This window comes from Coenobita brevimanus, chromosome 103 (genome assembly GCF_032717465.1).
Source record: "Coenobita brevimanus isolate Jiangsu-jjx chromosome 103, ASM3271746v2, whole genome shotgun sequence".
NCBI classification, from domain to species: Eukaryota; Metazoa; Arthropoda; class Malacostraca; order Decapoda; family Coenobitidae; genus Coenobita; species Coenobita brevimanus.
Window position 1 is genome coordinate 28,768,263 of NC_137056.1, and position 12,490 is coordinate 28,780,752.

Genomic DNA, 12,490 nt, shown 5'->3' on the forward strand with positions numbered 1-12,490 from the left:
ATGGGAGCATACATAAATACTGATATAAACTCACCAAATGACAACAGAATTTTTTTCGTTATACAATTGTTACACCGCATATTTTTCATGACAGATTGTTTCTGCAGTCTGACATTTGCGGCTCCTTGTATCTTCGATTTTTTTCTTGCAGCACCATTACGGCAATAAGTAGTTTGCACTTTTGAGAGACATAGAAAGTCTTTCATCACTGCGAAAAATGTTATAGTGAGAAACTGTTCTCCCTACCAACATCGAATGTCGGGCTGTGGTTGAGACAATGTTGTCCAGCGTTGTAAGCGAAGATTCTGCATTTGCCATTACAGCCTCAGAAATCTGTTTGAAAATCGTCTTCAGATTCTGTTACTAACACACACCACAAAGCCAGCCAGGAGACGGGAAGTGTGTACTGGGCAATCCCCAGGTCCTGTCCTCCCCCCTTACTGTTTTTTAACCAGCCCATACACCACTGACCGGGCTAATGTATGGACCGGCCTGCACTATGGGTGCAGGAAATCTTGAAACGAACGAACGAACTGTTGCTAATTTCTTTTGCTTTAGAGTCTGAATTATGACGGACAGATCATACGTCATGCATTGTGTGTGTGTGTGTGTGTGTGTGTGTGTGTGTGTGTTTATTACAAGGGTCATAGTATCATTTGGGCATATTCTGTTTAGTAGATGGGAGATTTTCTTTTCGTAGGTGGAGACTCGCCCACTCAGTTAACATGTTTGGTTTAATCCTGGAAAGCTTGTGAATCAAATAATTAAGAACAATATTTAATCCTTGTTTGTCGTGCAGAAACAGACCTTAGTTATGTAAATGTATTTGTGAAACAAAAAGAGTAATGGACATGGGATAATTATGCACTCTCCCTTTTCTTCCTGTTCCTCCCATTCTGTCCTTGTCTTTGACTCTCAGACTAGTTACTTAGTTATAACTTTCACTTAAACAAACAGCTACGAATGGAAGGACAGTATTTTGTTGTTGTTGTTTGCTTTCTTTGTACTCCTTTGCGCTTCCCTCAAAGACATCTCTTATTTATGGCAGATAATTGTTCATACGAAAGGATTTATTTTACATTCACTTCATTCTTTACTCAGAGGCATTTCGTAGTTATGTAAGTAGGTAGATCGAAAGCCTGAGACTAAATGCCATATTCTAATGGCATAATTAGTTTCATGCACCTATTCCTTAACGGCTTATTTTCCACATTACACCTTAATTTAGTCTTGTATTTTTTATACCAACATAATGAGCCGCAGAGGGATGCAGTAGGATGACCGGAGTGGTGGAAGAGTGGACTAGAAGAGGAAAGAGGATAGGGGCAGAGGATAGGGGTAATGGAGGGAGGGAGGGGAAAGGAGAAAATTATGGGGATAGGAGAATCAGAATCAGAATTTTATTTCCATTATGCCAACGGCCATGCCACGTTGAGTACACCGCTTCCCGTCCGATCAGCGAAGTTAAGCAACGTTGGGTCTGGTTAGTACTTGGATGGGTGACCGCCTGGGAACACCAGATGCTGTTGGCATCCCTACGTGTCAAGTGGGGTTGGTGGAGGATTAGTGCCCCTCCCTGTAAAACAATTAACTCTAAGCCCTTGACCACCCCGTTTGGGATACATGGCGTCTGGCAATGAATGAATGAACAATGGTTATTCATTACGTAGAGGGCATATAATAACTTAAATCTACATACATGTATTTATAAACATACATAAATATACATGCTGTAACGAATGTGTTGTCACAGCAGAGGGCACTATTAGTAGAAATGTTACTGTTTAAACTGGGTGTTTAAAAGAAAAATTTTCAGCTGTTTTCTAAAGGAATATATTGTATGAGTACTGGAAACATTGGATGAGAGACTGTTCCAGAATTTAGGTCCAGCCACTTTATGTGACTTTGCTCCGATGCTAGTGTTTGTTTTGGGGACGTATATATGTTGTTGTTGTCTTGTATTGACAGTACTGACTTCATGTACTTTAGGGAGCAAGAATTGCCAGTTCGGGGCTGTTTTGTTTATTGTGTTGTAAACTGCTCTTACTAATGCATACTTATATCTTTGATGAAGTTTTAGCCATCCTAGTTCTTTTATACAGGGTGTAACATGATCGTATTTAGCGATACCGCCTACTGCTACTTTAGCGGCGAAGTTTTGAAGTTTTTATACCCGTTCTAGTTGTGTTAAGTTTGTCGCACCCCATATCATTAAGCCATAATTGATAATACTTAATACTAGTGACTGTACTACAGTTATTCTTCTGGTCTTATTAAAATTATCCTTTATGCGATTAATGTACATTAGAATATTAAAAACCTTTTTTCTCATTTCGTCAATATGTGTGCTGAATGTCATAGTATTATCGAAGTACACACCTAAATTTTTAAAGGAACTGCTGGGAAAGATTTGGGTGCCATCAATCTGCATGTGAGTGTCTCGTGGGATCTGGACAACAGTCCACTCGTACCTATAAACATACACTGGGTTTTATTGGTGTTTAACATTAAACCATTAGTGTGAAAGTATTCTTTAGCACGAGGAGAAGGAGATTGGGTGTTAGGATGGATGGATGGATAGAGGATAAGAGAAGAGTGTTTGAGTATGGGAAGGGCACAGGGGGTACTGAGGGGAGTAGGGAGTAGGGGAAGAGTTAGAAGAAATGGGGAGGAAAGAAAGAGGGTAGGGCGTAGAGACGACCTGAAAATGCCATCAGCCCTTCCTTGCACTGAAGTCTATGGTTGTTTACCAGGCCGACAGGAAAGGGGAGAAACTGAGGAGGAGAGAGGGGAATAAAGAAGAGGAAGGGAATGGAGAAATTGGCAAGGAGGTTGGCGAGAAAGAAATAGAGGAAAAAAAAATGAGTATGTGAGAGAGAGAGAGAGAGAGAGAGAGAGAGAGAGAGAGAGAGAGAGAGAGAGAGAGAGAGAGAGAATTATGAGGCCGGGAGGAGAAAGAAGGAAACAAAGTAGGGTGATGCAGGAGAAAGGAGTATAAACAAGAGAAAGGCGTAAAGAAAGGCATGAGTAAACAAGAAAGGGACAGCAGAAAAGGAAAACTCAGCTGATAAAGTACGGTATTGCATGGGTAAAATTAACGTTGATGATAATATTTAAGATTCATTGCTTGGGCCATATTTCCTTTGATATAGGCTTTGTGGCATCTCGTGTTTAACGGCTTATTATGCATAGAGTGACTGGATATGAAGTAGAAGGAATGGAGGATGTGAAAAGACGGAAAATAGAGTTGTTTGTTGGGATGAGGAGAGAGGTGAAGAGACTAGCAAGAGAGAGAATAGAGACAGTAAGAAAAGAGTGTATGAATAGTTTATATTTCAAATGTGTGCAAAATGTAAGGAATGTAAAAAACTATTTCTAAGGAGGCAGGAATGTTAGACAGGGTAATATGGGGAGTAGCTGAGGGAAGAAATATACAAATAGTAAAATGCGGGTGGAGAAATGAAACTGAACAGATGAAAAGAAAAAAAAAAAATAAAGAGCTGAGTTCATTAGGGTGCATGTGTGTGAAGCACAGAAGAAAGTCAAGGTGGGGAGAACAAAGGAATTAATGATGTGTCGAGCGAAATGTTGCAATACGAGGGAAAGATAGCAACTGGATGGTTATGGAAGACGTGCAGATTGGCCCTGGAGGAAGTATAAGAAGTCAGGTGTAATGATTCCCTTGGATACAAGGAAAGGGGTAAAATATGCGTGACAGTCTAGGAATATTGTCTCCTTTGTGCAATAGTTTATATATATGGCAGGATACTTGTTGTCCAAGGTAGGAAAATAACCAACGACTTAACTGGTGAGGACCAAGGGAACATTAAGAGAAGGAGGGGATGTGTAGATCAGAAATTCTTTTCAAGATATTTAGCGGAAAATTATTTAAGAGAAAAAAGGAAGTTGCATGCAGGATTCTTCATGGATCTGAGAAAAGCACGTGACAGAGTAGATAGACAAGGAAGGTGAAAGGTGTTGAAAATTACGGATTATATGAAAAAGAAAAGGTAGAGTACTCTCAAGGGTATGTATGAAGGATATATATATATATATATATATATATATATATATATATATATATATATATATATATATATATATATATATATATATATATATATATATATATATATGTAACTTGCAATACTTTGGTGATAGAAACTCCGTGTACAAACAGCTAGATAAGGAGTTTATTACATGCTCACAGTAAAATAGTCTACCCATCTCGGCTGCCCGATATCAACTGATGCAATAACGCCGTCTTCAGGCGTGGGAAAGCATGCTGACCTAGCAAATTTAGTGGGGGCATGTATGCATTCGGGGGGAACATATATACATCGGGGGTAGACATATTGTGGAGGGGGTACACTGCTCCCCCGGGTAGCTGAGATGGTGTCTCCTGACACCAGGAGTTAAATGGTGGGTGATTATAGTAGTAAGGCAGGACCGGGGAGGTCCGTACAAGGGATAAGTATGATACAGGGGCAGTAGGGGAGACATGGCCATGTTGAGGGGAGGGAATTAGAAGGATATATACATATAAGATATACAAGGAATAATAGGTACAAATCCAGTAAGGGTCGAAGGTATATATAAACATAATGGGAACACAATAATAGTTTGATACATGAGAAACAAGGAGTAGATATGAGAGTTCTATTGTTGTTCTTCCTTCATTTTTTTTTTTTTTGTATTTTCTGTAGGATACACTGTCACTCAGTAATGCATGAAAGAAATACCATCATTTTCTAGTAGGCAGAGTGCTGTTCACAGTGTGGTTAAATGTTAGATGGCAATGGTAGGCACGGAATGCGAAGGCACTAAGTACGGGGAGTTTCTACGTCATGTGTAGGGCATACTATGCCTGTAGCGACTCTGATTTCCTGGAGTCGACGTTCCATTTTTCTGACACAACAATGCACTGCACAGATGATGAGTAGAAAACCTATGAAAGCGATAACCACAGGGGGAAACACAACTGTTGGATGAACCCATGAACGGCTGAAGGCCAGAGAAAATTGATCCATAATGAAATCACTGTCATTGAGGAAGGTGAGCATGCGCAAGTGAGGGGAGGTGATGGTAATGGTGGCAGAAGGTAGGGTTGAAGGCATGTCGATTGGTTGAAAGATGTCATAGGAGTGGTTACGAACAGCTTGGTGATAGCGAGTGGCGTAAGTGATGACGGACTCTGATTTGACGGTACAATAGTCAGGGGCTTTGTAGGGACCACTAGCAGGGACGGAGCGAACGGAAGAACCAGGACACATGATTGTGACAGAGATGGGAACAGCAAAGAAGAAGTACTGGACATGGTTGAGGTGAGCATGGTGGACCGGGAGGTCAGGAGCTGGGACAAAAGAACAGGCCGAGTAGATGGAATGGTTGCGAACTAAAGCAGACTCACAGGGTGTAGCACTGCTAGGGAAGATAGCGAAAAGGTGGGCAGCACAGAGACGAGAGGTCAGAGTAAGGGAGGAACATCGCTGGAGGTCTGTGGAAGAAAGGAAGGCAACGGAAAGATGATCATGGGAGAGGAGGAAATATTCTGAAGGAACAGATACCTGTAACAAGGAGTTGTTGAGGCGGAAAGGGAAGGGAATGATGTGGAAAAGGTTAAAGGTTATGGCAGAACGGAGAGGAATATGGACGACGACGTATGTAGTGAGAAGAGTGGCTTCGAGAACAGGATAATAATATTCAAGGGAGGAGTAAGGGAGGACTGGGGAGAGACCGAAGGTGGAGTGAGCCCATTCCAGGACAGAACGGAGAGCTGAGACAGGTACTAAGTCGGCAGTGACACGTCCAGTGATAGCATCGACCAGGATACGAACCAAGGTAGAGACTTGAGACAGGAGAGAGTCAACGGCCAGTTGGAGATTATCCATGTTGAGTTTGAGGTAGAAGAACTGGGAGATAACGTTGAGATCTGAAAGGTGGCATTGTAAGATATCGGTGAAATTGTTTAGAGTGGACGTGACTTCATTGAGTTGGGTTGTGAGCTTCTGTAACATAGTGTGTTGGATTTTAATGACTCGGCGTTGTGATTCTAGGGCTGAAGCTAAATGAGTGAGATCAGATTTGAAGCCAGAAATGTCACAGGCTGTAGCAACGCCAAACAACCCACTCAGAATCTCACCGCCGCAGTCGAAGAGACCTCGTTTCACACGAGAACGACCCACAGGTGTCTGAATGGAAAATGTGTCATTGAGGTCAGTGAATCTGTTACTTATGTATTGCAACTGCCAGGAAAGTGGGAGGAAAAGGTTATAGAGATACTCATTCGGGTTGTGTGTGTACCCATGAGGGCCATGAGATGGTTCCTGATTCCATGGAGCTGGTGCGCGGAGGCAGGTAGGGCAATGGCTACGTCGGCCAGGGGCGCAAGATCATAGCGCAAGGAGACCTCGCCTCCTGAGCCGACCAAGGCCCCGGGACGTACTCCACCATCGTCCTGACCTGACCCAGACCCCAGGAGGGTCAGCGCTGCCAGCAGGGAGATCGCTAACATCGGACCTAGAAAATCAGGGTAGAGTTAATGGGGGAGGTCGTGAAGAGGTTGATGGGCAGAGCGCAGTTTGGACCGATATTGATTGGTTGATGAATGAGCAGGTGGAGATGGAGAGGAAGGAGACTGAGGGATAGGTGGAGACAGAGTAGATTGAGGGATGGGAGGAGGGGAAGAGGGGGCAGGAGGTTGTGTAAGTGACTCTTCCAACACGAGGCCACGGGGTGCTCGCTTTAAGTCATCGACGTGGACCCATCTGGTGTCCTTAGTGGACAGGTCCTGGAGGTGAAATTTGTTGCCTTGTTGAGTGAGGACTCGGTGGGGCCCTGTATATTTGTCATCCAGCTTGGAGGAACGCGTATGGGAATGAGCAAAGACAAGATCACCTACATTGATGGTGATAGGAGAGGCGGACTTATGTTGGCACTGCAGCATGTCCTCCTGAGAGGAAGCCAAAGTGGATTGGACATACTGGTGGATTGTCTGGAAGTTGGCCAATTTTAGTTTAACATAATCATCCATGTTGTAGATGGGTTCTGGCTTTGAGGATAAGAGAGAGTATGGGAGGTCCTTGTCAAAGCCAAAGAGGACGAAGAAGGGAGATTCAGCAATGGATGCATTGATGGAACTATTGATGGAGGATGCCACTTGGGGGATCCAGTCATCCCAGGACGAACTATGGGAGCCTAGATGTCTGAGGCACTCTAAGATTTTTCGGTTGTGGCGTTCTACAAGGCCATTGGAAGCCGGATGGTTAGGCACGACATTGCTCTTACTGATATGAAAGTGGCGACAGATCTCATCGAGAAGGCTATTGTTGAATTCTGTACCGTTGTCAGTAAGAATGGTATGAGGGGTACTGAATGGGCAAATTACGTGATCTACAAAGGCACGTGCAACGCTCTTCGCGGTCTTGTCGGAGAGGGGAACGAGGACACAGTAGCGGGAGAAGTGGTCGACCGCTACGAACAAGTACTCAGCGCCAGATTCTGTGAGAGGTAGTTTTAAGAGATCGATTGAGACAGTTTCCCATGGTCATGATGGGATTGGGTATTGTAAGAGAGGTGCTGGTAAGCCGGTTGATCCTTTGTGGCGGTGGCAGGAGAGGCAAGAGTCACAGTGGGCATTGATATCGCGGCGCATGGTTGGCCAATAGTATTTGAGACGTGCTTGGCGCAAGCATCGGTCTTTACCTGGATGGGAAGCTTGAGGAGTATTATGAACAATATGAAGAACCTTTGGTATCAGGGCAGTGGGGACAACAAGTTGGCATACTTCGCGATTGGGCATATCTTTGCCTGTTAGCAGTGTTTTCCTGTACAAGAGATCATCATCTAGCATGAACTCATCTAGTGATACTGGCAGAGTAGGTAAGGTCGAGGCATCGCCAGATTCTAGGAAATAAATGACTTTGGATCACACGGGGTCTTGGCGTTGAAAGTTTCGAACAACTTCTGACGTTAGTGTAGTATTTTCAGTTACTTCAGGCTGCAGTGATGTTATAGCTGCTGCTACGTGACGTGAGAGTGCGTCTGCGACTACATTCAACTTGCCTGGTACATATTGAAAAGTGGGATTAAAGTCCTGGATGATGACAGACCATCTAGCTAACCTACCTGTTAGGTTGTGATTCTTGAACAAATCACATAGTGGAAGGTGGTCTGTTTGGATATGCACTGGATAACCATAGACTATATCTCTGAAATGTTTCAAGGACCAGACTACCGCTAGCGCTTCGAGATCTGTGACACTGTAGTTACGTTCAGCGGTTGTAAGGGTGCGACTAGCATACGCTATTACGCGCTTCCTTGATGCTTCATCGAGTTGCATCAAAACGGCACCAAGTCCAGTGCCTGAGGCGTCTGTGCAGAGAAGGAAGGGTGTGGTATAATCAGGGAACGCTAGAATAGGGGCATTTACAAGAGCTGTCTTTAGCTTTTGGAAAGCCTGTGACTGGTCATTAGTCCAAACAAAGGGCACATTCTGCTTGAGTAAGTGGGTCAGAGGAGCGGCGATCTTCGCGTAATCCCGGATGTAGCGACGATAATAGCCACTGAGGCCCAGGAAACTTCGTACAGCGTCGGTAGTGGTAGGTTCTGGGAAGTTAATGATCGCCTTAGTTTTATCCTCATTAGTATGAATGCCTTGTGCATCTATGACATGGCCTAGGAATTTGATTTTCTTTCGCAGGAAGTCACATTTACTGAGATTGATTTTCAGGCCTGCAAGCTGGAGGCGTTCAAAGACTTGCTGGAGTTTGGTAAAATGATCAGGGATGGATTTACTCACAACAATGATATCATCTAGGTAAGCAAAAAGAGAGTGTCCCATCATACCGCTGAAGACTGAATGGATAAGTCGCATGAACACGGAAGGAGCATTTCTCAGACCAAAAGGAAGTCTCTTAAACTGAAAATGTCCGGAAGGGGTGCTAAAGGCTGTAACTGGGCGAGAGGACTCTTCCATTTCGACCTGCCAGTACCCGCTGAGGAGGTCTAAAGATGAAAAGACTACGTTATTTTCACCAAGGGATTCTAGCAAATCAGTGAGGACAGGTAATGGGAAACGGTCTGGAACGGTGACAGAATTGACCTTACGATAGTCGACTACTGGTCGAAAGTTGCTGTCCTTCTTTGGTACTAAGAAAAGTGGGCTATTCCATGGACTGATGGAGGGTTCAATAATGTCCTGGTCTAACATGTTCTGTACCATTTGATCTGTTTGCTTTCTCTGGCTGTGAGGCAATCGATACGCTGGTATGTAAATCGGCTGAGTTCCTGGGAGTAGTTCAATCGTATGTTTGACAAGGTCTGTTGTACCCATCGGTTCACCGGGTAAGGCAACCACGTTTCTGTAGGAGGTCAGAAGGTCGAGGAGTTGAGGCGTATGTTCTGGGAAATCTGTGCAAGTGAGATGTGAGAGCATATCGGGTGAATGCGTCGGCGCAGATCCCGTAGAGTTAATAGTACATACACCGATTGGCGTATCATCAGTCTGAATAGTAGGAATTGAGGAATCCTGGCACACCTTTACGGCTGCTGGGTATACTAGGAAGTCTCCAATCTTTACACCACTTTTAAGTTTTAGTGGAGCATTTGTGACATTGAGCAAGCACAGGTAGCATAAACTGTCCTCTAAGACTGTACACCACGCTGACTCATAAGTCAAGCCATTCACACAACACGTCTCAGGTAGGGTTAGTACATCCACTCCTTCTTTCGCACCGGCAACACAAACAGAGACTTTGGTGAACTCATGCGGTAACAAAATTGTGCACGTATTCGTTACTGCACGTTTCGTCTCTGCGTGTTGGAGATCATTCAGACTGTGTGAGGTAGGTAACTGAGACATGTCTGAGTCAGCGATAGTGTTGTCGGGAGAGGATGTAAGAGCCATGTTCGAGGGCTGAGATGATGTATCAGGGGACATTGAGGAATTTATGTCCTTGTTCGCAGTCAGTAAAGGAATGATCTCTGTATTCTCAGATGATGATAGTGGTGGTTTGGGCTGGGTTGGACTTTTTGGTAGCGATAGGGACAGAGGTAATTGAAGGACTGATTTGATCGTAAGAACAGGACGGGGACATTCCATAGTGTAAACCGGGAATCCAGAAATGTCTATACTACCACAAGCAGGTAATAATGCAATGGAATGTTGTGCCATGGTGGAGAAACCAATAAGGGCATCTGCGGGATACTGCAAGTCATTAGTGACATGAAATTCAATGAGGATAGGGGGCAAAGCTCTGTGGAGTTTGACTTCAAGGGTGACTCTTCCCTTAACCTTAAACTCTGAGCCGTTAACACCACATAGGCGAATGTCTGGTGGTTCTAGGAAACTGACGTGGCTGTGATGGCGATGAATAATTTGTAAGGAATTTTCGGAGATGAGATTTACTAAAGATCCTGTGTCCAAAAAGAATGACGTTGGTATGTCATGACTGCTTCCGAGAATGACTAAACCCGAGGATGTTATGGGACTTACATGGCAGATGGGGAGTTGGGTTTCTGGTTCTACGTGATATTGGTCCGATACGGGCGCGGCGCTTCCCCCGACTGTGGGCGGTTGAGGTAACAACATTCCTCAGTGGTGGGAGTCGTGCTTGATTTGTGGTATTTGCAGTGTGGACGACGTGAGCGGGAAGGCGTACGCTGTCTGGTTTGGGAGTGAGGACGTCTGTATGTACCGTCGCAACTGGATGCTCGATGTCCAGGATGACCACAGTACCAGCAAAGAATCGAAGATTGTCTGTTCCGTCGGGCGCTAGATTGATCACGACCTGCGGTGGTAGAGCGATGTGTGGCAGGTCTGCCGCATGTGGTGGGACGGGAGCGAGATTGGTCTGGGGTAGTGGAGGTGTGACAGACTGAGGAGGCCAAGGGCTGGGTGGTGCCCTGACGCATGTAGTTCGAACCTGTTCTTTCATGAATGGCTTTAGTGACCTGAATAATTTTATCTCCTGGATTGAAACCGATTTCCAAGGCTAGCTCTCGCTGTTTAGGAGTAAGCCAGTGAAGGAATCTGAGGTAACCAATTAAGTCAGCAAAGTTGGTGAGTGAAAGCATTGGAACGCCATTCTTGTCTTCTAACCATTTCGTGCCTATCAGTAATTGGAGCATCTCGCTACTAGTTGCTTTCATGGCGGCGGCAGCATCACGGAGCTTGGCATATTGCGCTGGGACGCGCAAGTCCTCGTCTAGTTGGTTTAGGAGATTAATGAATCCCATGAGAGACGCGGTATTTGAATGCTGGCAACAAAGGCTGATGAGTTCCGTACGAAAATCAGCAAAGGTATGAATGCTATCGAAATGTCCTGCATGGATCGCGGATCCGATGTCTGATTTACCGTGATGCAAGCGACCGAGGAGGTAAGCTACTTTGAGCGATTCCTCGGTAATTTGTCTATTATTTATTTCGGTTTCGACTTCTCTGAGGAAATCATAGACAGACCAAGTTGGGTCCTGGCCGGTAAATTTGGGACGATTGGCATCGTCGAGATAGATAGACTGTGGAGGGTTGGCCATGGCTGGAAGTGCAGAAGTGGCGGCAGGAGAGGTGTGGGAGAGAGAGAAGGTAGTGGCAGTTAAGGGCGAGCAAGACGGGGTATGAAGGGAGGCAGGAGAGGGAACGACAGGGGAAGTAGAGGAAGAAGAAGGGAGTGTAGAGGCAGGAGTAGAGGAGGAGGTATCTGGATTTACGAGGGTAGGACGGGTAGTAAGTGATTCTGCGGGAAGTGAAACGGGAGTCTCAGGGACAGGGCGGGGGTACTCGTTGCCACTTCGTAAATGAGTGATTGTGTCAGAGTCGGCAGACGGGGTATGAGCAGGTGATGTTTCCGGGTCGAGAGGGCTGGTGGTAAGCAGTTGACGTGGAAAAATGACATTTAATGCGGCAATGGAAGATGAAAGGATGAAGATGGATACGTAGGTGGAAATGTATAAATAACAATGAGAGAATGGAATACACTAGGTGTGAAAATGAATGAAGGTGCGGGCATGGATGGTTTAAATAAAATGCGAAGGATGAGATGGAAAAGAAATAACGTAGGTGAAGATGAAAACAGGGTAATGGAAATGAGATGGAATATTTACAATAACCAATCTGTAGAGAAAATAGAGGATAATCTCTAGAGAAAGGAAAGATATACTATAGTTACACAGTAGAAACGGGAGTGTCGAGATGTATGACGTGCAGGGTGGCTGGACGTAGCTGGGCTGGGGCGGGGCGGGGCAACGGGGAGGGGCGGGGCGGGGCGACGGGGCGGGGCTGAGCGACGGGGCGGGGCGACGGGGCGGGGCGGGGGTGGAGAGACAGCTGGGCGGAGAGGAGAAGAGATGCCGCGATGAATCACCGGCAGGGAGTGGCGGTCTTAGGAGGCTCCGTAATGCAGACCAGATGCGGGCGACGGCGGAGGCCGGTGGTGGGTGGTGAGGCAGATGTCGGCGCAAGGCAGGTGTAGAGCTGGTGAATTGCAAATGC

At 45.3% G+C, this 12,490-nt stretch overlaps 1 non-coding gene across 1 annotated transcript; it reads left to right on the forward strand.

Moving 5' to 3' along the window:
• Positions 1-1,413: 1,413 nt before the first annotated feature.
• On the forward strand, positions 1,414-1,532 carry LOC145415817 (5S ribosomal RNA). The gene has a single exon (XR_013900125.1). It is a non-coding gene; the product is annotated as a 5S ribosomal RNA (ribosomal RNA).
• Positions 1,533-12,490: the final 10,958 nt, after the last annotated feature.